A 23,493-nucleotide genomic window follows, 5' to 3' on the forward strand; every position below is an offset into this window, starting at 1 on the left:
TTCAGGAACTAAGACCTCACATGCCAGGTGAGGTGACAAAAATCTTTTTTTAAAAAAATCTGAGTTAACCAGCAGCTAACATGATGATGATGTGTCAGCTGCTTAGTCACGTCCAACTCTTTGCGACCCCATGAACTGTAGCCCACCAGGCTTCTCTGTCCATGGGATTCTCCAGGCAAGAATACTGGAGTGGGTTGCCATTCCCTTCTCCAGGGGATCTTCCCGACCCAGGGATCGAACCCGGGTCTCCTGCATTGCAGGCAGGTTCTTTACCATCTGAGCCACCAGGACCCTATCAAGTTGTACTTTACGCCTTGTGAGCTGAACCTCTTATTACCTGTAACAAGGTGTAACTTTGAGGCTACACACAATACTGCTATGTTGTTCTGCCCCCGTGAACACAGTAACGTGACCTTGACTCAACAGGTGATGATTCAGGTTCACCCCCGGTGACCGCTGGGCAGTTAGCTTCTCTGGAAAACACATCAGACAGGCCAAAGTGCAGTTGTGGAGGCAGAATTCACCTGGGCCCACAGGCCGCATGCCCCAGGCACAGGGCACGAATCCCTCAGGATGGCACGTGGCCTGGGGGCAGAGCTGTGCCCTCCTCCACCCCACCCCTGAAGTCTCCAGCACACTGTGCTCAACGAATGGTGGAGGAGAGAAGGAGGGGAAGGCAGGAATGTTCACAGCTGTAAGCGGAGAGCACTACTCCAGTCGCTACGGTAGGTCTCTTTGGATAAAAAAGGAAAGCGGAAAACGAGGGCCTGAGAGCACACCTCTACTGTCAGCAAAGGATCCTCAGGAGGAGAGCGAGCAGGTCTGTGGCCCCAGAGCTGGCTGTGACTGCCCTGGGACCCTGACCAAGCGGCACAACTCGTCTGGCCTCAGTCTCCTCCCCTGTGAGATAAAGGGACTGTCAGGGGACTCCTAACCAGGGCCTGCGGGTGAGGCACTGTGGGCGGTACATGAGCGGCACGAGCCTGGAAGGTCGTCTCCTCCAGGATTGAAGTTTAAAGGATGTGGTCCGAACGCTTGTGTACAGCGAGAAGGAGGGTGAAGTGTCCTCCAGGAATCGGCGGGGCCTCTCTCAGGAGCCGTCCTTGTCCCGGGGCTGGCTCAGACCTCAGCCCCCGGGCAGCAGGCTGGCTAGACTCCTCTTACAAAATATAAGCAAACAGGTATTTCAGTCCCATGCAGTCAAGATATCAGTACAGTTTCAATGCACAGGGGAACTGATTTTCAAACAGACAGACTGCACATATTTCCAAAAACCAGCAATGAAGATACTAGGCATACTAGGCCTTCGCTTATTATTTTCACAAGTTTGGCATTTTGAATGCGGGTCTTTCTAACCGGGGCCTCCATCTCCAAAACCAATCTCTCGGACGTCCTGGAAGCAGAAGCAGACAGGGCCGCCTCCCTGGAGCCAAGCACTCCCGGACCCCCGCGGCATCGCTGGAGAGCTCCTCAGGTGGATGGAGCTCGACAGGCCCACACCAGCACCCGGGGCAGCGACCACGCTGGGGGACTCCCAGGAAGGCCAGCCCACGCCACGCTGCCTGCCAGCAAGCCAAGGGTCAGGACACTGCACACACACGCACACACAGGCAAGTTGAAAACCATCTCTCAACCAGAGTCTGTCGCCAGGAACCGAGAGACCGCGGCGGATGTCAGCAGAGGAAGATGGGAGCCGGGGCAGCTCTGGTAACAGAGAGGGGGACGCGCGGCTCCGGGGAGGCTGCACTCATTTACACTCACCGTGGATGCAGGCTCTCGGCTGGAGCATCTCACTTAAAACGCCAGAAGGTTCAGAACCCATTCACAAGCTTTCCGGAATGCATGCAGTCACCATGGCAACCCTGACATTATATTTCTTGGCGCTGCACATATAAATTACCACCCATAATGCATTTAATACAGTTTGGGGCCACCAATTCAAAGCAAAATAAATCTGAGTCTGACTCTCAGGCTGCCTCTTAGATAAACAAAGAGGAACAGCTGGAGGGAGACAGATCCAGCTGGCCGTGGGATGGGACGGGGCTGCACACACGGAGATGCTCCACTGAAGGCCAACGAGAACCGAGGACATCAGACTTCACCACCCAGCACCGGACAGCTGAGATTGTGTAAAACAAAATGTTCCACGCCAGATTCATGGAACTGTCGCTCCTTAAGGTAAAGATACAGCACAGTACATCCCTGAAATTCGACCGTGGCTGTTAGCAAGGCAAAGAAAAGGCAGATCCCTTTAAAGAACATCTTTTATGATTCATTTAGAGCGCATCTATCAACACAAATAAGGTGGCTGTTCAAAGGTCCAAACTATCCTTAATAAGAAACCAAAGTTTTTCTCTCTCAGGTTCAGAAGACATCTACTCAGTCATAATTCTTTGCCTTCACTGGGGATATTGATAAATATTTAAAATACATATCATGCACGGTTTACAAAGTCCCTTACCTTCTCATAATCCACCGTGAGCACAGAGAAGGAAACAAAATCGCCGTGCACAGACTGCAAAGGCATCTTCAGCCTCACATCCCCCGGCAGCCCACTGCATCAGTAACTTCACGGAGCTGCTGCAGGACAGGCCTGTGCTGGCCACAGTGCCCGCAAAAACCGCCTCCGTCCTCACCACTGACCAGCTACGTCCAGGGGGGCATCGCCTTCTCCACCTCCTCCTTCAGACTGCAGGCGGCAGGCAGCAACTGTGGAGGGGGGCAGAAGACCTCCCCGCCGGTTGCTGCCATATTAACAGGCACTTTGGTAGCCGCTGCATTGCAGTCTTTCTGAAGCAAGCCACCAAGCTCAGAAGCAGGAGCGCTGGAGAGAGACTCCCCAGCACAGGAAGGAAGCTGCCTTCTGAATCACAAAGATTTTCTAAAGATCTTTTAAAAAATAAATATTGCAAAAACCTGGGAAGGTGGCGGGGAGAGCATTTCTAGATTTCCAACCTGTTTCTTGCAGGCTGGCGAGTTCGTGGCTTTCACTGGAGGACGGCTCTGACCATGTGCTGTGCTGGGTGGAAATGCAGAGAGGAATGAAATGTGCTTGATGACACACTCTCTTCACTGCTCAAGTGCCCCGGTGAGAACCCTGCACCTTTGCTGCCTCCCGCCAGCCCTGGCACCCGAGGGGAGCCCCCAGCAGCCAGAGGACTCAGGCCAGGAGATGCAGGCGCTTTGGGCACCCAGGTGGCAGCAATCACCCTGAGCGCCCAGCTACCACTTCCGACAGTGTGCTTGAAATACTGAACTGCAACCACACGACCAGCCTCAGAAAAGACACTGAAAACAGTAGCGTGCTTACGAAGCGACCTGTAAAATTCGTTGCTTCATTCAGTCTACTCAGTGAGCATTAACCACGTACTGTCTGTGCAAGGCCACGAGCGAGGCCGAGCTCACAGTCCTGGTGGTGAGGGCACGTGGCGGGGGGGACACCCACAGGACAGGTCATCCTGGGCGTGGGGCCTGGGGTGCGGGGAGGCCGGGCTGGAGGCGGCCCAGGGGTCCAGGACAAGGCTCTGTGAGGAGGAACACCTCACAGGAGCTGATGGACGTGCAGCCCCGGGAAAAGGGGGAGATGAGGGAGGTGTGCCCTCAAAATGATGCAGTGTCCTCAGCACACACCTGTGACCCCCAGCGAAAGCGGTTTCTGCCCGGAAGCCCATGGGACCCTCACCGCCACCACCAATGCCTGACACCCAGGCACCCGGTCCCTGAAGCACACGGTCGCCCTGAGCGCCTGGCCACCAAGCACAGGGGGCAGACCCTGAACCAAGCGGGGGGCACTGCGCCAGGCTCCCCACGCCGCCACCCCTCACGAGATGCCAGCTGTCTGCCCCGGCTCCGGCCGCTCCCCGCTGAGCCCCACGCTGAGCCGGTGACCGAGGGTCAGGTGAGGGGCAGCCACTCCCTCCTCCAGGGGCACGGCGTGGCCCGCGGCTGCCTGCAGACGCCCGCTCTTCTCCCAGGCGAGGGGTCCCGCTTTGCCTTCCTCTGCCCACCTGGCTCCCCTCATGCCTCCAGCTCTGGAATCTCCTCCAGGAAGCCCTCACCACTCCACTCCCTTCCCACCACAAGCAGCAAGGCCCTTTCTCTGGGCCCCCGTCGGCCCTGAAGTGACCACGCCATGAGGAAATGAGGCTGAGGGCCCACAGGGCCCAGCATCACTGGCGGGGGGCACAGGGCAGACCCCCTGCCCCACACCGGGAGGCGCCCCCGCGTCACCTCCGCCCGAGGCCCAGAGGATGTCAGCCATCACCCAGGTGGGAGCACCAGCATCTCCCCTCCCCTCACGCGGGCCCCCAGCCTGGGGCCAGCGGCTCCGCCTGGGGAAAAAGGTGCTTCCAGGGGCTTCACTCCAGGAAGCAGGAGGGAGCACGTTTATGGAAACACCACAGCCTTCCCACCCCATCTCTCCTCAGGAAGGTGCGGTGTGAATAAATGAATATCCTAGATCAAACCAGATCACCTCGAGTCAGCTCCTGACTGACTGGATAACTCACAGCACGAGGCGGCTGATCAGAAGGGAAGGCAGAGAGGCAGCATGGGGACACCACGCTTTACAGACACTCACTGGAGAGGTTTAATGGACTCTGAGGAACTTCCATCAAACGTCTCCAGGCACAGTTAGGAGCTCCCCACAGACTCTCCCCTAGATGCTGCCTTTCAGATCGGGGATCAAAGCTGCTGTCTGCAGCTGCACGACTGTCTGGTCACCAGAACCCAGTGCTCTGGCCCGAGCTGGCTCTCCCAGGAGGGTCTGGAGGAGGGGACAGGAGTCTCACCTCAAGACTCTGTGCCCCTCTGGAACCAGCAATACCTCAAGACGGGCCGGGGAAGCTGCCTGGGGCTGAGACCCGGCGCCCAGGTCCAGCATCGAGAGCACTTTCAGGGCAGTGCCCTGGGAAGACAGCGTCTCCAGGGCCGGGGGAGGAGGGGGAGCAGGCTACGGGACCACACAGGACCCGCCTGCCAGGTTCACTGCCTAAACACCAACGGTGGCGAGCCAGGCCCCCACCTGCCCATGGAGCAGCTTCCTGCTGTCTCCACTGTCCGCTGAGCAGGCAGCCAGGCTCCGACACGAGCAGCAACGTCAGGTGCACGACTAGGTGCCCGCGCCGAGCTGCCTGCTGTCCGCCCTGGACCTGGCACGAACCTCCTGGGGTGGGCACACACACCCTACCGCCTCTCAGCCTGGAGCTGGGGCAGGGCAGAAAGGGCACCCCATCTCCCTCTGATATGGTCCCCCAACTGACCACTCGCTCTTTCTGAATCCGGAATTTCCTGCCGACAGAAAAGGAGTAAGGCTTGTCCTATGAACCTTAGTGTTGATTCGATTCACTGCTATAACACACATGAAAAGTTGCTGAAAGCATAGGCTTCTCAAAACGTAGACACAACCATTACAAAATAAAGCCCACATCCGCAAAGCACTTGGTCATTTCTCCAAGCTTAACTCAGTTCAAACACACAATGAGAGACCTGAAGGGCTCTCCCCATTCACTGAAATGACCACACAGAACCTGCTCCTTTACTAAAAAGCAGTGACGAAATTCGCAACCAACTCAGGCAATTAGCTAATGCTGTTAACGTACATTTACATAAGCTCCATACAAATTATGGAAACATCCCTACAGGTCTCATTTGGACACTTAACAAAATGCTCAAGAGGATCACGACTATCTTAACGTGTTTATTACTTCAAAATAGACAACCCAGTTACCAAAGTTACCCTGAAAAGAGCCAAAGGAGTGAGCGTATGCTGCCTGAAGGGGAAATACACAGACAAACAAACCACTCACTCAGTCACCCCATGCAGCCGGGGCCAGGGAACAAAGGGTGTCCCTCAAGAAAAGCAGGGAGAAGAACCCAAGAAAAATATAAAATACAGGTAAGGGTTAGTTGGCTTAGAAGTGGAACAGATTTAATTAGCTGCACAAAATCTACAGGGACACTTACTTGATGACTGTCAGATGCGATGTGATCTTAGGAAAGAAGGGGCTTCAAACATGAAACAGGAGCCACCAGGTCACCAACAAAGGGCAGAGAGGCCCCAGTTACAAGAAGCAAAGCTTCCTTACAAATTTAAATGAGAACCTGGACAGTACGTCAAAGAAGCATCCACAGCTGATGCCAACAGCTGCAGGTCTGCACCCGAGACACCAGGAGGTCCACCTCACAAACACCCGCAGGTGAGTGTCCCGAGCCACTCTGTTCATAACAGCCACAAAGGGGACATGGCGCCAAGGTCCACCCGCGGACTGAGTGAACGCTGCAGCTGACACACAGCGCGTCCACATGAAGGAGCAGCGTTCAGCCACGAAAAGGAGCAGCGTGCCGACACATACCCCAACACGGGTGAATCGTGAACACACGACGCAAATGAAACAAGCCAGACGCAAAAGGCCACGTGCTGTGTGATCCAGGTCATACGAAATGTCCACAGTGGGCAAAGGCCGCACAGCTGTGTGAATACACTAAACACCACTGAACTGGACGCTGGAGCAGGTGAACTGCACGCTGTCTGGCTGCACAATCGAGCAAAAGGCCACAGGTCTGATAGTCAGCCTCCCTTACTGAGATTCAGCTCACCATCTAAAAGAAACAAAACAGGGAGAATGTTATGAGTCTTCGTTTTGCCCCCAAATGCCTAATTCTGGGGGTGCCCCTTCCAACAGTAGTAAATAAGCTTCTCACTGTTCAGAACAACTCACAGCTGTTTTTGTAACTCCTTCTCCCCCAAATCTCAGAGTTCAACAGTTTTGTTAACAAGTAAATTGATTTGAGCTTTAATGTAAAATAGAAATCACACCTACATGCAAATGTAGCACTTTTAAACACAAGGGAGGATGCTAATTAGGGAAACTAGGCCCCCCCCCATCACCAAAAGGCACTCATTAGTTTTTTCCACTACGAAATAAATATGAGCACTGGGGTTTTTAACACCCAGAAATAGTTATAAGACTTCAAGTCAATATAGTCAAAGAAAGCACATGCAGTAACTGGACATGAAACTCATAAAAACAAACACAAGCTTATGCATAAAATAACAGACTGACAGAAAGACTGCCTCCTCCACACCCAGCGAACAGCCCCCGCTCTGTGTCCATCTCAACGTCCTTAACAGCCCAACCAACAGAAGGCAACGCGCCCTCTGAGCAGTTCTGTCATTGGCTGAAACTCTCATTACGATAATATGTGTCTATTTTCCGCAGGAAGAGAATCATGTCTACTCACAATTCACAATGAGTCAACCAGTGTGTAAAATATTTTACATAATGGGAAAATTTATCGTGACCCAAAAGTTCAGCGTGTTCTCATTAAGTTACCAGAAATTACAGATGTGAAGATTCTTCTGTTAACTCAACCAAAATCAAGAAAAGAAACTAACTCAGATATACACACATTTTCGGTTTGGTAGATCTATTTTTTTTTTTAATGCTACTGTATGCATTTCAAATTACTCAGATTGGTAAATCCATACTTTAAGTACTGAATAAAGAAAATCTGCATGCTGACAACATAGGTAGTTTGACATTGGTTTTGACACTGTGTCACTTGTTACCTAAATAACTAAGCAATGTCAAAACCTGGCATAGGAGGCTTCAGTTTTTGTAAACACCCCTATGGTGAAGCGGTTTTTCCAGAACTATGATACCATCTAATAAGTGAATTAAAGGAGCCTTCCCAGTGTGCCTCACTATGAGTGAAAACGTCTGTGGAAAATCTTATACACAGTGTTGCATACATTTAACATTTTCTCACATGGAACGGTCACTGTTTTTTGGTTGTTTTTTTTTAACAATCCCAGGAGGAAAAAACACATAAGCAATTAAAACACACACAACTTTTCTATTATGACCTTTTAAAAAGCCCTCAGTCTTCTATGATACTCTAAAGGCTACACTGGGAAACTGATCTGTTTATACATGCAATACAGATGCAAATATTTTAAACTACATAATCTATCTATACACACACCCTAAGAAATCAAATATTTCCAAGTCTATACACATAATACCTCTATAGCAAACATAACACCACCAGGTATTTTTTATGTTACAGGTTAGTCCCCCCAAAAGGGTAATTATAAAACACGAGGAGGAGCCTCTTTAAAACCCTGTTAAGTAAATTACTTGCAAATACTGACCACAAAACTCTGGGTAATGCCAACATTAATCACTCATAAAACCCCAGAATGTGTCTTGAAGGAAGATTTTACATTACAAACTCTATTCTTAACTATCTTAAAATACATCGCAAAAGACCACTGTGGCAAGCCTTTTTGAAAAGCACAATATCTCTTATGAGACCTGAAAGGCTGAAAGTGTGTTTCTGACTCAGTGTCATGGCCCATTAAATCTTAAGTCCAGTGCCTTGGACAAAAATAATTCTAAATCTTTGGAAAGGCTAATCTTTAATACACATGTTCAGATGAGAGTTAATACAATCTACATAATTTATCAAAGACCACAGAAAACTGTCAGAAATAATACAAAGTGACATCTGCTTCAGGAATAAACTTTTGGACCCCATATCCATTTCAAATGCCTGAAATATGCATTTTGAGACATATTTCAGTATTGGGTCTTCATTTTCTAACAAAAAAGGGTAGCCTTTCCTGCAGCCTGGCAATTAAACGTTTTTTTCAAAATGCAAGCACCATATCAAAAAGCAGGTAAAGTTTTTTACATTAAAGGGTTCCATTTATGTCAAAAATGCATCTTAAAAACAGTAAAGCAAAACTATACTCACATTTTAAAAGTCAGAAAACACCTATTAAATCCACTCAATGTTGAAAAGTCAAAGCTACGGTTTTTCCAGTAGTCATGTACGAATGTGAGAGTTGAACCATCAAGAAGGCTGAGTGCTGAAGAACTGACGCTTTCAAACTGTGGTGTGGGAGAAGACTCTTGAGAGTCCCTTGGACTGCAAGGAGATCAAAACCAGTCCATCCTAAAGGAAATCAACACTGAATTTTCATTGGAAGGACTGATGCTGAAGCTCCAATACTTTGGCCACCTGATGCAAAGAGGTGACTCACCAGAAAAGACCCTGATGCTGCGAAAGACTGAAGGCAGGAGGAGAAGGGGACAACAGAGGATGGGATGGCTGGACGGCATCACCGACTCAATGTATATGAGCTTGAGCAAGCTCCAGGAGACAGTGAAGGAAAGGGGAGTCTGGCGTGATGCAGTCCATGGGGTTGCAAAGAGTTGGACGTGACTGAACAACTGATCAACAACAACAAATGTTGAAAACTGTTGGCTCAAGAGGGCACAGTGTGAGGGTACAGACAGGTCACACAGGACTGAGGGCCTTAAAGTTCTTCTTCCGGCCCCAAGCTTAATTTGCAACCATGGAGGGGACAGAGGTAAAAGGGTCTGAAATAGAAGAGCCCCACGCCATGCAGCACCCCTGGACCCCCGGCCAGGCTCCTGGGAAGGGACCCAGGAGGATGCAGGACAGCTGATGTCTACAAGCCTGGCACCCTCACACCCTGCACTGCACCAAGCACCCGCAGCAGCTCCCTGGGGACACGCTTCTCAAAGCAAGGGAGACGGGTGGGGAAAGCCAAACCTGTGACCACCAGTGGGGCCCTCCCCAGCGTGCTCCTCCCAGCACATCACGGGAGGGCTGGGGCCGTCTTCCTTCCTTCCAGCACAAATGCCTAAAATTCAGACACGCACCCAGACTGGCCCACAATCCCTCATCTGAGTCCCGAAATCCCAGCTCTGAAAACATGTTTATAACGCCTTGGCATGGCGTCCGCCCCACTCACCTGGAACAGTCATACCCCTGCTGCAAAGCTCTTACTGCCTGATGACAAGGCACTGCCTACAATGTTCTACAGCATGTGGTCCATTCACTCATTCCATCCTAAAACCTCAAAAATTCCAAATTCCCAAACACCTTGGCCCTCAAGAGTCGTGAAGGCGTATTACACGACGACGGGGCCAGCCTTGGCTGCAGTGACTTGAGCGCCCCGGGGACGGCCGGAGACACAGCAATCTGGACCCACACACACGTCTGCTTCTCGTGCGCACTTTCCGGGCACAGGCGTGGCAGACCCCTTAGCAGAGGCTGGACACACCAGCTGAACACGAGGCTGTAGCCCCTGCCTTCGTGGAGCTCAGAGCCCCAAGGGGAGACCAGGGAGGAAAGAGCGAGTCACACCTGGCAAACAGATGCCAGCTGTGGTCAGGAGACCTTGCAGAGGCACCTCGAGAGGTGGGGCAGACAGGCCCGCCCCGGGGGCAGGGCCCTGCTCTGGAACTCAAGAGGGCGAGGGAAGGAGCAGGTCCCCAGGAGGTCGGGGAGAACTGGGACGCAAGGGCAACGTGACTCAGTCATGCACACGAACGTCTGGTTACAAATCAAGCTCCCTCTAGGCCCCTGCCGTCTCATCTGTCACACAAAGCGGGAAGAGAACGCCCCACAGGCTCCCATCCCGGGAAGTGAACCGGACTGTTCACAGCACTTTCTGCTGAGGAGGCTGAAGAACCTAAATGGCAGGAAAGGGAAAGTTTTAGTTGCTCAGTCGTGTCCAACTCTTTGCAACCCCCATGAACCATAGCCCTCCAGGCTCCTCTGTCCATGGGATTCTCCAGGCAAGAATACTGGAGTGGGTTGCCATGCCCTTCTCCAGAGGACCTTCCCAACCCAGGAACTGAACCCATTATCTACTGCATTGCAGGCAGATTCTTTACCGTCTGAGCCACCATGGCGGGAGGGGGATTTAATAACACTAAAATTGTATAGGAAGGAAAGAAAGCAGGCGAAGCGATTAAGTCCCTTAAAAGGATGGCTGATGCACTGCCCTCAGCTCCCCCAAACAACTCTGCCAGAATTAAAAGTTCTGCGCAGTGCAGTTGTTAACCGTTTTGCAAAAACAGGAAAAAGGTTCACTAAAATGTCTCTGGTAGGTGTGGCCCCGCAGGGCCTGCTTTCCTCCACGTCCTTACCTGGAAAGGGGCGGAGCCGAGGGCGGCTCGTCCTACAGACGCCCCGCGGCTTCCCCAACGCACAGCCAAGCGCTTGCCAAGCAACCATTAAGACACACGAACAGAGGGAGATTTGGAGCAGCTGCAAAAGCTCTATTAAGGATAACAAAATGGGTAAGTGGATCTCAAACTCTTTAAGGTTAAATACTCACTCGGGTGAGATTTAAACATAACAATGGAACACCATAATGAAGTGGCTTCTCAAACTTTCCCACCAAAATACACCCCAAGGCACAGGAGAGAGAACCCCGAGGGTAAGCATTTTGAAGTGAAGTTTGAGGTTTCATATTAAACACTCGTGCAGATTTTACATCTAACCCCACAGCAACCCCCGCCATGCCCCTCCCCGCCCCGTCACTCTTAGCTGATCTGAACTCCCCTCCCCTCCCCCAGCGGGATGGAAGGCCCACCAGGCTACTCGGCCTTCTCTCCGGATCCCGTCAAGAAGCCCACCCTCCACCTGGTCCTGGACCCCAGCCCCTGCGTCTCAGCCTCTCTCCGGGACCACTCTCACCAGCACGGAAAGGGGGGAAGAGGCAGTCTAGCCCCAGCTCCCCGCCTCATCACGCTGTTCACTCACAGCAAACTTTTCACGGAGCTGTCAACACACACAACCCATCCTCCCTTGAACACCTGCACCCGCCACCCTACAACAGCTGACCGACACTGCTCGGAGAGAAGTCCTCAAAGACCGCCAGGTTCCCAAGTCCGGTGCGCGGCTCTCACTCCGCCTGCCTGATGTCCGGTAGCTTTCCTGACTCCAGACCCACCTCCCCTGTGACTTCCAGGCTGGTCCATCGTGTTACCAACTCAGCATCTCCTCAGACCCACCTCCAGGAAAAGGCCCCACGCAAGTGCTCAGGCCACAAAAGCTGGCCGTCCCTCACACGCCCCACACCCGGCCCACCAGCAAAGACCGTCAGCTCCATCCAAGTATACTCCCAATCCAACCACACTTCTCCCCAAGCTCCAGCCCCCCGGCCTCCTTGCTGTTTCTAGACACACATATTCCCACTGCAAGGCCTTTGAACTTTGACCCCTCTACCTAAAACCGTTCCTCTCCCAGATCTGGACAGGACTCCCTTCCTTGCTTCTGTCTCAGTCCCTATGTAACTGCTACCTGATCAGAAAGGCTTCCCGGATGCCCCTGCCACACGCCGGCCTACGCAGCCTGCTTCCCCATCCTCCTCGGTCACTCTGCACCACCCCTGACACAGCTACCGGTTGGCTGACTGTCCCTTCCCCCCATTAGAAGACCAACTTTGAGGGGGCTAGAACCTAGACTCATTCACCACTGTGTTCCCAACTCTTGGAACAGAACCCAGCTCAAAGCAGGGGTGCTCAATGTTCATTGAATCTATCTGTAGTCTTATTTTGAAAGATTATTTTTTGTTCATGTGAAACATTCACTCACTCACTCAACACTTGAACACAAGAGTTTGCATGCCCTTGACTTAGCAGTTCAGCAAACACACTTCCCAAGTCCTCCTTATGAATTCAGACCTAGCTACATGGTCAACCATTACAGCACTGTGTAAAGTGGAGAAAACCGGAAATGGCCTAAGTGTTCAAACAACCAAGAACTGAAACAAGAAAACGGACACAATCATGTGATCATGCATCCTATCAAATAGGATGCGCTTCTAGTAAAAAACACTTCCGTCTAACCTAAAGATGAGAACCACATAAGTTTAAATCTACTAGTAGCCACATTGGAAAGGTAAAAAGAAACAGGTCAACTTAAGTAATATATATTATCTAACCCAATATAAAGTTTGTTGTTTCAATATGTACTCAATATAAACAATTATTAATGAGCTATTTTGTGGGTTTCCCCCACAGTAACTCTTTCCAGGCTACACTTAGAGCTCATCTCAATCTGGACTGGCCACATTTCACGTGCTCACCAGCCACACATGGGTCAGGGCTACTGCCTCAGCCCAAGTTTAGACTAGGAAAAAGGAAAATGCTCACGATTTAATAAGTGAAACAGAGAAAGTTACATGTTGCAGAAGTTGATCCTAAAATGCATGAGGGAATGCAAGGGACTCAGAACAGACAAAACAATCTTGAAAAACAAGAACAAATTTGGAGGATTCATTATTCGCAATTTTAACACTTACTATGAAGCTAAGTAATCAAGACAGTATTGGCATAAGGACAGGCATAAAGATCAACAGCAAAGAATTTAGAGTCCAGAAATAAGCCTTTGCATTTGTGGTCAATTAATTTTGACAGGGGTACCAAAACCATTTGATGAGGAAAAGAATAGTTTTTACAACTAACAGACAAGTGGATGTCCATCTGCAAAAGAATGAAGCTAGACCCCTACCTTACACCAAACACAAAAATTAACTCAAAATGGGTCACAGGCTAAAGGTAAGAGCCAAAACTATGTAACTCTGAGAAGAAAACAGGAGTAGATCTTTCTGATCTTGGATTAGGCAGTAATTTGCCTAATCATAACCAAAAGCACAAGCAACCAAAGAAAAAAAACAATAAACTAGATGTCATCAAGGTTAAAAATATCTGTGCATCAAAGGACATCATTGAGAAAGTGAGAAGAAACCTTACAGAATGGAGAAAATAAGTTATAAACCACATATCTGATAAAGGAATTGTACTCAGATTACGTAAAGGACTCTCACATTCAAGGACAAAAAAGACAACCCAATTTTAGAAATGGGCAAAGAATATGAATAGACATTTTTCCAAGGAAGTTCTCTAAATGGTCACTAAACACACAAAAGAATGTTTAACATAACTAGTCATTAGAGAACTGCAAACCAAAACCAAAATGAGATATCATTTCACACCCACTAGGATGTCTAAAATAAAAATGACAGACAATAACAGTGTCTGGTGAAGAGGCACAGAAAGTGGAACTTGTATACACTCCTGACGGGAATAGAAAATGTCCCAGCTACTTGGAAAAAAAGCTTTGCAGTCTTTCAAAATGTTACACATAGAGTTACTGTGTGATCCAGCTTTGTTTACAACAGATACAAAAACCTAGGTTCTCACAAAAACTTCTATAGGATTGCTCATAGCAGCACTATTTATTATTATAAAAATAATAATAATTTTCCCAAAAAGGGGAAACAACTCAATGTCCATCAACATCATGAATGTGGTCTATCCATACAATGGAATATTATTTGCCTACAAATATGAATTACTGTTACGTGCTACAACATGGATGAACTTTGAAAAAATTACACTCCATGAATGACACCAGGCGTGAAGGACCACATACAAATGTTATCAAAATATTAACAGTGGGGAGGTAATGGGAAATATTTGCTTTTTCTAAGTATTCTACCATGACTACATTGGCTTTTTTCTTGAAACAAACAAGACACACACACACGCACGCACGCACGCACACACACACACACACACACACACACACACACACACACACACACACTCTTCCAAGCATTAAAGTCCTGGTCATGGGGGCAGTGTGGCTCTTGGAAGCTCAACAAAAGAGCGAGTGTAAGCAGAGGCTGGAGGCTGGCCATGCGGACGAACCCCTTCTGAAGTCCACAGGGATCCGCGTGTGTGCTCTGTTAGCTCCAGCGGGGCTAATCTCCCAGACAAGGGGTCCTAACAAGGGCAGACTGAGCCACATAGCCCCACCAAGGTGATGGGTGCGTCCCAAGACCATGGCAGGTCTCGGGGACGTGGTGCGGTAGGGGCTCTGGATGGACAACCCCGGGGGGGAGTTGGGGCCTTGCTCTCCCAGGACTCGCCGTCAGGGCTCCTCAGGGATGACCCTAGTGCAAACAAGACCTTTCTGAAGGGTTTGGTTCAGAAAAGCAACATCTATTTGGCTGGAATAGTTTCTCTTTACAAAGTCAGCCCGTCTGAGCAACTCTGGATGACTCTGAGAATCCAGACGTTAGAAGGAAGGCTTCACGCTCAGAGACCAGGGTTCTGACTTCTTCAAAAAACAGTCCACACGCCAATGGGTCCCCGTCAGTGAGGACTCACAATCAGCCAAGAGTGTCCCTGCTTTGCTCAGAAGGGAACCAAGGAGAGCAAGCAGCAAGGAGGCTCCAGCGAGAACCACAGAAACACAGTGATGCAGCCACGCCTCCTGCCTATCGGGGCGCACCGGCGTGCCACTGCAGGGAGCCAAGCAGGGCCGCCGGGGCGCGATTCTCACAACACGGTCCAAGTGCACACACCCCGAAGAGAGACTCAGAGACGGCACACCTGAATGCCAGCAGTGGGGGGATGAGGAGAAGTTCTATTTTCTCTATTTTCATCTTCACACGTTCTTCTGCGGGTGCATATTCTTGTAAACTTAGGCTGCCTCCACCCAGCTTCGTCTTGGGAGACCCCCCTCTGGAAACACGTGACTGTCAAGGCTCTGCCTTCAGAGACGTCACGGGGAATCCAGAAGGTCCCCCCTCCTCAGGGCACCTCTTCCTCTTCTCACCTCTCCGACTGACAGGGGACACACAGAGGAAACTCTCACGCAGAGGTTCAACCGTGGAAATACAATCATGGACTTCAGCAAGAATTCTGCCACCTTTCTAGAGACTCATTCAAGTTCCTCAGTCAATGTGATCGCTGAGACCTCACCAGTGAGAATCACATCAGCCAAGCTCCAGTCTACACCAGGAATGCTGGGCCCAGGGGCGCACGGACCACCATCGAGTCAGAGGCCTATTACAGTACAATCACTTCTGAAGAACTCTCTCACAGTTTGAGAGCATGACTCACAGAAAAAAAAAAAAGACTATTATTTCACTTTCTCACAATTAACTCTAATCATGACATCAACATTCTCCTACTCAAATCTTCTGAGGGCTCACAGGTCACTTCAGTATCGAGTTCAAGCTTGCCGGTATTTAAGATGCGCCCCCTCCTCGGGCCCCAAGCCCCGGCTCCACCCCGCTCCGTGTGTGAGTCTGGGTACCTGTGCTCCCCACCCCGTTTTTTCTCTCCCCTTTGGCCCTCCGGCAGCACCGCACCCCTGACACCTTAAAAATCAAAATATTATTTATCCTATAAAACGTCTGCTCAAATTTTAGTCTTTGTAAAGCATTTCCTGACCCTTAAACCAAGGGTCAGCAAACTCCACATTCTCTGTAAAGGCCAAATAATAAATATTTTAGGCTTCGCGAGCCACTATTTTAGGCTGTCTCTGGCACATACTCTTCTTGGCTTATTTTTACAACCTTTTAACAGCCTAAAAACCATCTTTAAGCCTGCTGTCCCAACCGCGGTTCTCAGCACCGTGACCCTCACGTGGGCTCTGCGCCCCGCCTGTTATTCACACACCTTCCACCACACCCTCAGCGCTGCCTCCCATCTGCCAGCTCACAGCCTGCAAGCCTGCTGCTCCTCAGGGGCAAGAACACTCTATCACCCATGGCCCTACTGTAAAATACTAACACACGGGAGGGGCTTTGTCCAGAAACCTTTTAAAATGATCCCTTTTGAATAGACTATGCTGAATTTTAAACTGCTTATTTAAGCCTTTTCCATCACAAGTAGCTAAAGAACTTGTTTTGGGTATAGGAGATTTCTGCTGAGCTGCTTGAACATGTGAAGACTGCCTGGAGGTAGACGTGGTGAACCTCCTTGGTTTCATTTCAATGAGATGAACTTCTAAGCCAAACTGAGGTTTACCTTCAAAGATCTGCTTCTGTCCACACAGGTCTTTTAAAATTCTGTGCTGTGAAAGATTTTATTATAAAACCTAAAAATAATCCTCCTGTGGTATACACACACTGCTTCCAGGAGATATGTAATCCTCAGTCTTATCAACAAGCTCAGAACAATGCAAATTGAGATCAGGACTCGAATTCTTCTAGAAACGATCAGGTGTTAGAGGATGTCTCTCTCCCTCATTAGGAAACTGGACCTTCAGCATCTCCGGCTTATTACTCCTTGTAAAATAGCTCTGTGTCCGCAATGCACCCGCTAGAGAGGCGCAGAAGCATCTCTGAGCAGCAAATCATTTTACGTAACTTCTCAGCCATTTCCCTTCTCAGAGGCTGGGAATCCCTCTGGCTCCTGACTAGGTTGGGCCTTCTTTCATACTCAGCTTTCCCCTTGGAAACTTGTGAGTTCTCCACCAGCAGCCTGCGGCAGAAGGGACAAGGCCAACTGGCCCCTTTGTGCCCACTTCCCACATCCTGCTCATCCGAAAACCTGAGCCAATTACACACACCGTGACTTGGCTGTGAACGCCTGAAGCGGGCGTACTTTCACATCTAACAAAACAAGCCTTCGCTTCTTCAGACCCGACTGGGGCCCGGCAGAGCATACACGGAGATGACCGGCCTTCCTTCCAGCAGCCATCTGCATGCTGGAGAGTCACACCAGAACTGTGGCACCAGCTTGCCATTTCCTTTTTCTGGAGTAGGCAAGGCCTGCTAGCTCACCACGCTTTACTTCAAAAGCTAGCGACAGTCAACGCAGGGCCATCTTCCTGGGCTGTGTGGAAACAGTGGGATAGAAGCCAGCTATAGGGATCAGAGAACCCCCAGGAGGTGTGGGCACTGCTGCCCCGCACACCACTGCCTCAGCTGTTAATACTCCAAAAGGGGAGGGAAAAATACCTGACAGAAAAATCCCCTCTGCAAAAACCCCAGCTCTGCGGGAGGAGGGTGGCTCCCGTGAGTCACCCACTCCTCCTCCCCGTGAAGGCGCCAGGTGAGTGACTTCTCACCTGAATACTTCTGACTTGGAGGACACAGTGCTGCCAGGACGGGAAACAAGGCAGCAGGAATCCAGGCAGGGCGCGGGGGCATAGCGCAGGCCCTCCGAGGAGGGGCGAGGAAGATGCGGCAGGGCAGGCGGAGGCCAGGGGAGGATGCATGTGGCCTGGCCAGGCAGGTTCACATGGGAAGAGGTCCACGGGACGCCAGGCCGTCTGGACTCAGCCAGGAAGGACGGCTCAGCGCCTGGTGAGTGGGAAGCCACTGGAGGGTTTCCAGTGAAGGGCGGGAGGCGGCCTCGGTTTCTAAACAACCTCTCTGGCCACAGTTCGGAGCAGGGCCCGGAGTGACCCAGGGAGAGGCAGAACTAGTCAGGGACCACCAGCATCAGCAAGAGGCCCGGCCCGGGCTGGGGACCCGGGAGGTGGAGATGACCAGGAGGTAGGACTGAGCGCCTGCGAGGGAACGAGAGGGATCAAGGCCCGCTCCCCAGTCTCCTGGCTGGAGCAGCTGCTGGGAGGCGGGAAGGAGTCACGAGTTCTCTCGAGGACCAGTTACGTGAGAGCCAGGTGAAAACCAGGCAGCCTCGGGCGCGCCTGCACGCCCTCTCGGGGCGCACGGACCACGTGCCCCTCCTTCTCGGCAGGTGCGGGTCACCCAGCTCCTTGAAGCGCCCTGCTCTGGGCCCACCCTCACCCACCCACCCTGTCTCCCCCGGAATCCGCCTGTGGACGCCCCTCTCTGTCCTCACGGCACAGGCCTCAGGACAACGGGGAGCTGCCTGGTACACACCGAGGACCCAACCAACATCTGTGAAATCAACACTTGGGGCCAGTCTAAAGCTTGAAGACAGCTGTGGGTCAAAGACACGAATTTGGGGAACTTGGGAACCACAGCGGGAAAATTCTTTTATTTTTCTAATGATAGCTACCAAAAAATTCCCATCCTGCTGACCAAAGTTTCAGTGTAAACCAGGGCATCGTGAAAGGGTTTATCCAGACTGATGTGATGGACACCGGGCTTCTGTTCCCGCACCCTCACACCTTTGGCAGGACTGATACTCCAGGCCCAGTGACTGCTGCGGAGACGCCCTGGGAGCTGGGGAAGGCCCGCAGCACCCTGCCCCATGCCCGCTAGACGGCAGCAGCACCCCCTGGTGAATTCCCAGACCCTGCCCAGTGTCCCCTGGGGGACAACACTGCAGTCCCCTCCCCCAGCTGAGAATGACTACCCAGCCTGAACAGTCTTTTCCGTATCACTGACATAACCAAGGAAACAGGGAAAAAAATCCTAAGTTTCAACAGCTCACTTAAAAGCTGACCCAAATTACAGCCTCTAGTGAAACTTCCCTCGTAACACAAATGGTAAAGGATCTGCCTGCAGTGCAGGAGACCTGGGTTTGATCCCTGGGGTGGGAAGATCCCCTGGAGAAGGAAATGGCAACCCACTCCAGTATTCTGGCCTGGAGAATCCCATGGACAGAGAAGCCTGGTGGTCTACACTCCAGGGGGTCACAAAGAGTCGGACACGACTGAGTGACTAACACAGACAGTGCAACTGAAAGCAAAACAGATACTTACACACACACACACACACGCACACGTGCGCACGCACACACCCCCCATCCTGGTGAGGTTCTGAACCATGACATCAAGAAGTGGCTGACACGCCCTCCTTCGGGGGGAGTCTGACTCTGAACCTGAGAATCTTTGGAAGGGTTGCCGCCCACTTCCTCTGAAGAGCTCATCACAAGCCTGTCCACTTCCACAGGACGAAGGTTCCCCAAGGAGAATGCCCTCCAGGCACACGCCGGAACACGGCCCTGGGGAGCTGTCCTCCTCACGCGCACCCAGTGGGTGGAAGCATGTTAGTGTGCACGCGGGTGGCTCCCTGCGCCCTCAGCGCCCTCCCTGCTCGTCAGCCCGGAGGGAACCGGACGGCTCGGGCAGTTCTCGCTCCAGGCCCCGCGGCACGGGGACCCCAAGGAGGGCTGTCTGCAGCCCAGGGGTGAGGCCCTCTGCAAGGGGGCTGCGAGCACCCTGGGAGCCACGGACCGCGGGCAGAGACAGCCTCTGGCGGGCGTCCTCCCCCCGTCACTGCTCTCACGCTCACTGCTCTCTATAAAGGTTAGTAAGTCTTACTTTAAATCACCGGAGGCATTTGCAGTATCAGATTCCCACATCAGTTTACCACAGAGTTTTGAGGTTTTAACTTTTCCCTCCCATCTTAAAAGAGCACTCACACACAAAGCAAGCATCCAGTGTGTTTCTCAACGTGCCCCCGAGGTGGCTGGTGCTGGTGGTGCCCAGGTCAACACTTGCAGTAAGCTCAAAACAGGTTGCCAATTACCTAAATTATCTAAATCAAAAGACAACAAATATACATGGAGAACAAACACTCCCTTAAGGGTCCAAAGGAAAGAAAACTGAAGACAAGAAATGTACGGATTAAAGACATGTCAACACAGACTGCTCTGCCCAAGGGAGCTCAAGATCTTTCCTCTTGCCTGTCAAAGCGCAGAGGCGTGCAAGGGGGCCACAGGAACACGGGCACATTTTCTTGTCTGGAGGGTCAATTTTGATAGATTTTTTAGAGGTGTGTAATATTAGAACATATATAGGTAAATGCAAAATTCATACGTATTTCAGAAAAAAACAGACCACAAAAACCCCATGTGGCAAACATGCTGCTTTAGAACGTGGGCCACACCTCAGCCCTCTGAAGGGTACGAGTCAACGGTCCACTCTTCCGGCGCTGAGGGCCTCCCGGTGGGAAGTCTGGGACATACCTATACTCCATGTCTGCCACTGTGAACCGAAAACAGCCCGCCTGTGTTCCTAGCCTGTGACAGTCACAGATCAACGGAATCCTGATAAACGCACCAGAGAACCCAAGGTTCTAAATCTCCAGAGAGAAAAATCAGTGTGGGGGCAGGGGGCGGGGCATGTTTATAAAGGCACAGAAGTTAACACACTACTATTTCTGAATGTTTAGCCCATTTCCTAGGGTCACCTCCTCCAAGTCAAGACTAATATTTCTGCATGTCTCTATGGTACATGCCGTGGTCAGATGCTTCACAAACGACAGGACAGGCCGAGAGAGATGGAGACCGCCCGCAGCCACCATGGGAGCCAGCTGGCTCCCGGGTCCACGCCCTTTGCCACCACGTGGCACTGCCCCAGGGGCCTCCCTGGGCACAGGCCACCAGGGGAGGCTCCATCATCCCGAAGCCCCCAGATCTCTCGTCCCCAACAAGAACCCCCTCCTCTACAAAGGCTCCTCCTAATGCACCTTCTCCTCTTGGCTTGAAATCTGATTAAGTAGGTGCCTTAAAAAAAAGAAACCTTTCCCATGTTTTCTATTTCCAGGACTAATTTCTAAGCCCTCTGCCAGCAGAGACCATGTTATACATACACTTTTACTCTCCTGGGACATACAGCCCAGATACATGTACAGAACAGATGATGGATACCCAGTTGCAGATTCAATTTACTTCTGATTTGTAGAAAATATTGAATTATCTGAAGAATAAAGTCTGGCATACCAAATATAAAGGTGCTGGGAAAACAAAGGAACCACATGGGGAAAGTGTAAACCCACAGACGGAGGAATTACAAGAGCATTAACAGCTGCATCTGCAGGACGCCTGCTTGTGGCGGGGAGTTTTACACACATACTCACATGTTAACATGATCTGTACTGACCGTCTATGACCACCTATATTCGGAGTCTCTACAGTTCCACAAGCCCTTACCCCAAACTGAGGCCAGATGGGTTTCAGAGTTCAGAACTGTCTGGATTTTAGAAAGGAAACAGTGTATGTATTATTATACATTACGTAACACTCCCCCTGAAGTCTGGGAGGGCAGCTGGAAAAAAAACACATTAACTAGCAGTCTGCAGTGAAATGCAGGAATGTTCCTACCAAGGGGGTAAAGATTATGAAAAGCATCACACCAGTTCGGGCCAGGTTTTGGCGCCAGAGGCTCTGTGGCTTCAGGACTGTGGCTGAGGCACCAGGAGCCGCTGTGCCGTCCCCGCGCGCAAGCGGGCCCAGGCCTGGGACGGTCAAGGGGCCTGCTCAAGCCCACTCTGCAGCAAAGCCTGCGGCACCGCCCGAGCGCCTGCTGAGACGGCCCCTGGGACTCACAGGTGTGAGGCAGAGGCCTGTGACCCCGCCTCTCCAAGGACCAGGAACCGTCCTCTGAGGAGAGAGAAGCCGGCCTTCTGACTGAACCACAGGCTCTCGGCCCTGCTGGGGGTACATCAGCATGCCCTTCGGCCTTTTAACGATACCCAGGAAATGTGACGTCTGGGCCTTGAATGAGCGAAGCAGTGTGAGGTGGCCCCCACGTTTGGGGTCCCTTCTAACAGTCTAATGCACAGCTGGGACTCAGAGTCGCTGGGAACGCAAGCCTCCGAGAAGGCAGCTTGCTGTCGTCAGGAGTGCCACTGACACATCCCCGCTGCCCATCATGGGAGCCTGGGAAGCTTCCAGGAACACCCAGGACACGTTATGAAATTCTTCAGGGATGGACGCAATAGTCCAGCCACACTGGGCCCTGCAGATCGGGAGTCTTCCCTCCCCTGAGACCAATGAGAACCTAGACACAGCAGAGAAGGCAGGAGTCCTGGGGAAACCACACGTCGGTTCAGAGTCGAGACGTTCCTGCTGCCCGGCCACCGCGGGGACAGAGAGCAGAAGGTGATGAGGACAGAAGTTCGAACGCTTAGGCTGCTGCGACACCACGGGTACGAATTCGTGACCGGAGAGAAAGGCGCACACACCCGTCAAACTGGACTTTGCAGTGTGTTCCCGAACCTCCGACCAAGAGGGACGTCGGTGCTGGGGCAGCCTGCTCTTCCGCCGCCACGGATGCCAGCTCCCGCTGAAGGCGCCCGTCACGAGGAGGCCCCTGAAGAGCCTCCGCCACACGCCTCTGACCCCAAGGCCACCTCAAACCCAATTCCGTTTCCCAAATCCGAAGCCAGCGGTCACCTTCCACACGCAGACTCAGGTCACTCCTGGTGGGACACGGACACACTCCAGCCTGCTTACCGTCCCGCCGCCGGGCCTCTGCCGAGGCTCATTTGGTAAAAGTCCTCGTAGAAACAAAACAAGAAGCCTATTCTGCTCCCTAACTCACTGACCCATCCTGTCAGTCACCCCCTTTTATTTTTGTTGCATGGCTTGTTGGGCCACACAAGACAGCATCAGGGCTGCCTCCTCGGTCTCAGAGAAGGGTGGCCATCACTTGTGTTTCAACAGGCCAGACGGCAGCTGTGCAATGCGACCTCCACGCCAGTGAGCCAAACCAGAAAGGACGATTCTCGAGTCTCAAGATCAAACGAATTTGCCGTGCGACTCTGTGGACATGCCTGGGGCTGTCACTACCTCCTTCTCTCCTCATCCTCTCTTCTCAAAGGGGAAGGCTGAGACGCCTGTCCCAATACTGTATGTTGGAAGCACACAAACCATCTGGGTTCACAGGTGGAGAGGAATTCTGCTCAAGATGGATCACACCTCCCATCTCACCCACATGTTATTTAGAGGATATCTATCAGACTGAACAAAAAGTTCATTCAGGTTTCTCTGTACCATCTAACAACTCGAACAAACTTTGTGACCAATCCAATATGTAAGAGCTTGCACTTTAGACTTCCGAGCTTAAGGTTTTTGTGGCTGTTGGGATGGAATGAATATATTTTACATGTCAGGAAACATGAATTTTGGGGTCCAGAAGAGAAGGCTATGGACTGAATTGTGCCCCCTCAAAATTCATATCTTGTAACTCTAACCCCTA

At 51.3% G+C, this 23,493-nt stretch overlaps 1 protein-coding gene across 24 annotated transcripts in view; it reads right to left on the reverse strand.

Moving 5' to 3' along the window:
• The window catches only part of TRAF3 (TNF receptor associated factor 3), a 120,710-nt gene that overhangs the window by 77,440 nt on the left and 19,777 nt on the right, over positions 1 to 23,493 (reverse strand). For 8 of the 24 annotated variants that reach the window (XM_081548712.1, XM_081548711.1, XM_081548702.1 and 5 more), the window contains one exon: positions 6,354 to 6,600. The exons of 14 other annotated variants lie outside the window; for them this stretch is intronic. The gene's annotated coding sequence lies outside the window, so the exon portion shown is untranslated. Of the gene's footprint in view, positions 1 to 1,761; positions 1,845 to 6,353; positions 6,601 to 23,493 lie in introns of those variants that run through there. 2 more of the 24 variants (XM_081548705.1, XM_081548695.1) reach the window with 2 other exon arrangements.

Source organism: Giraffa tippelskirchi, chromosome 12, assembly GCF_054371585.1.
Source record: "Giraffa tippelskirchi isolate mGirTip1 chromosome 12, T2T-mGirTip1v1.2.pri, whole genome shotgun sequence".
Classification (NCBI taxonomy): Eukaryota; Metazoa; Chordata; class Mammalia; order Artiodactyla; family Giraffidae; genus Giraffa; species Giraffa tippelskirchi.